The sequence below is a fragment of the Brienomyrus brachyistius genome, unplaced genomic scaffold, assembly GCF_023856365.1.
Source record: "Brienomyrus brachyistius isolate T26 unplaced genomic scaffold, BBRACH_0.4 scaffold37, whole genome shotgun sequence".
In the NCBI taxonomy this organism is placed as follows: Eukaryota; Metazoa; Chordata; class Actinopteri; order Osteoglossiformes; family Mormyridae; genus Brienomyrus; species Brienomyrus brachyistius.
In genome coordinates this window covers 3,843,677-3,847,164 of record NW_026042312.1, presented here as the reverse complement: position 1 = coordinate 3,847,164, position 3,488 = coordinate 3,843,677, and positions in this window count along the sequence as shown.

Genomic DNA, 3,488 nt, shown 5'->3' with positions numbered 1-3,488 from the left:
TTCATCATAAGCAGGGGATAGAAAACACGTCTATACATAAGTATATACATTGTTTTACTTTGTGCAGAGAGAGCGAGAGGGCCAGAGCATATGAAGTTTACCCCTTTCCTTATTGTTCCCAACAGTTTCAATAAAATCCAGGAACGACAACGGCGTCTGTAATATCCCTTCCTCCTGCACCCGACACACACCTGATAACACCCCAAAACACAATGCAGAGTATAGGCAGGGAATGACCGGTTACATAGGTACACTAGTGTGGCTTGTAAATATGCCCTTAATTTATTCCTGAATATCCCTCCCATATAGTGGCTGACCACATATCATGTGAAAGACCCGGAGAGAGTGAGTGTATATATATATATATGTATGATGTGCATGTGAGAGACACCATCGGAAGTCCGGTTCAGTTCCTCAGAGGCACTGCTATGGAGGCGCTTACAGTAATAAACTTGCTGACCGCAAAAACTGGCACTATGATGGAAGTTATGCAGAAGTGCAGAGTAGATGGAATAATTTTTGTACCTCAATAAGATTGTATGCCTTTTGCCTGTGTCTCCAGCCAGTGCCGGGGGTGAAACGCACCTGCAATTATCAGCGGGATAACATTATCGTTTTTTTTATTCTGTGGAAAATGAAAGACCGATTTGCTGGCCAGATTTATTTATGAATCATAAACATGTTGTGGGCTATATAAGTAAAGTCAGGGCTCTCAAGTCTTATGCATTGACTGTGAGACACTTGCATTTCAACCAGTTCACATGTTCACGCGCCGCACCTTATGTTTGTCAAGCTGAGAAGTAAGGGTTAGGGTTATAATTATCAATAAATAATGTACTTCCCTGTGAAACAATGATGCTGGATGTTTATTTGCATATCATGATATGGTGCAGCCTTTTAATAGGTTTCTGTTTTTCTGTTAATCCTTCATGGTGTTGAATAAGTCAGCAAGCATAATTCTAAGGCTAATGAGTGACTGGTGTTTTCGGGGGAGACTCCCTAGAGCTGGAGAGAAATACCTTAAGGCACGGGATGAAAAATCCCAAATCTTCCAGGAAAAATGTCAGCATTATATGTATTTGCCACACAGAACAGAACAAAAAATTCCTTAGGGAATCACACGCCTACCATAGTCACTATACTACTCAGAACGCCTGGCAGCCACCAAATCAAACATAGGAAAAGGTCCGGATTTATAGCGTTAGAATGTGGTAGAGACTAATATCCATAATGTACCATCCTAGAACACACTGTGCTCTAAAATTTAAGCCCAATTAAAATCTGAATATTAAATGAGGAAAATAATTTGATTTGTTCTTCTATCCCAAGTTGTGGTCTAAAAGCAATAAGACCACCATCCATTATACCTGCTTTGGGGAAAATGCACTCCTGTAGCCACTAGGGGAGCTCTCACCTCTTCTGGGCCCAGCTAAATAATTATGTTACGCATTCTAACAAGCTTTATTATCTGTGTCAATAAGCCCTACTTTTACACTAACACTCCTGCTGAGAGGCTAGTTTGATTACCAGTCTTGCTCTTGTCATTAGGAACACATGAGAATTTGCGCAGTGCTGTTTCACAGTGGATTCTCACTGGTTTTCCCCAAGACTGGTACGATACATTTTATTCAGTTTCATACCACAGGTTATTGCAAGAGGGATCAATTGGTTTACTTTTATACTGGTGCAAGGAAACTATTATTATGATGGTGGGTTATCAAACACAGTAGCTGGCTACCTCAGACATAAGACGCCCATTACGTACCTGTGTATCACCTATATGGGCTTGGAATCTGTATATCAATTGAAATAATTATTCATAGCCCAGATAGCATCATATTATTGTTTCAGCGTTGAAGTATAGTTAAATGCATTGAATTATGGTCAGTGTTAAATTATCAGCATTGAAACTGAATTGATTTTTGGTCATTTTTTCAATATTGAAAAATTAATGGTGGCGAAACCTTGATATAAAGTGACTTTTTCAACATTGAAAATAAGATGCTGAGTTAACATCAATATTATTGAAAATAAAAATGGAAAAATGAATTTATGGGGGGCGGCATGATGGTGCAGTGGTTAGCACTGTTGCCTCACACCTCTGGGACCCGGGTTTGAGACTCTGCCTGGGTCACGTGTGTGGAGTTTGCATGTTCTCCCCATGTCGTCGTGAGGTTTCCTCCGGGTACTCTGGTTTCCCCCCACAGTCCAAAAACATGGTGAGGCTAATTGGAGTTGCTAAATTGCCCGTAGGTGTGTGTGTGAGAGTGAATGGTGTGTGAGTGTGCCCTGCAATGGGCTGGCCCCCCATCCTGGTTTGTTCCCTGCCTCATGCCCATTGCTTCCGGGATAGGCTCCGGACCCCCCGCGACCCAGTAGGATAAGCGGTTTGGAAAATGGATGGATGGATGATGACATAACTGGTCTGTAAACATTAGTGAGCATATGATGTAGGCTGTCCAGGAATGTAATAATGTGTGCAGTGTTACATGGGCCCAGGGTTGCATGATGGTGAACAGCACCGTTCTGACTTATAGCTGCGCACATAGTTATGTTACCACCACGCTGTCCTGGGACATTGATTATGGCACCGTGTACAATAATGTTCCTGCCATGCTAACGCGTTCACTGTTTCTTTCAAAAGGGACTCTGTAAATGTGCTTCATCCTGATTCTGTTGCATGCCAGTACACGAGATAATGCAGAGATGCTCACATTGTTCATGTTTTGGGAGATGGTGTCATCCTCTGTTATACGCTGCTGTATTTCTCGTAGCCTAATGGAATTATTTGTGATCACCATATTAACTATATGGGTCTCTCGTTCTTCAGTGAACATTCTTCCTCTGCCCCCAGATTCTGGATGTCTAGCAGGTCTGTAGAGTACCCTTTTCAGTTTTTACCTGTACAGCATTGTTGTGTTTCTCATTAGAGTATAGTACTATTACAAAACGTACTGTGAAGTAACTGTACTAACCGATTCTCATTTGGAACCGTCCTTATGATGCCTGCTACAGCGTAGCGGCTCAGGTCAGACTGAACCCATTGGCCAGCTTCCCTCAGGGTCATTCCATGGTTGATCACATGATCCACTGTTGTAGCTCTGATGACATCAGTTATTCTATTTCTTCTTACCCTTCCTCCTTCCTCTTCACCTCCTCATCCTCTAAATTCACCTCCTAGTCTTCATCCTCTTCCTCGCCCTTCTCTAATTCTCACTCTTCTCAGTCTTCCTTCTCCCTCCATTGTTCTCCACACTGAAAGCTTACTGTACCTGTGGCTTATTTATAGCGCTCATGCTGATTGCAAAGTGAACTAATTATCTAAAACCGTTTTCACATGTGACAGTGTGGCCAGACAGCTGGCAAAGTAGTGTAATCAATAGCTATAAATGTGTATAGTTTTACTAGGAGTGTGTTGATCATTTAGAAATTGTGTGTAAAACAGTGAGTTGTGTTTACAGTTCCGCAAAAAGAGTGCTGTGCAGTGG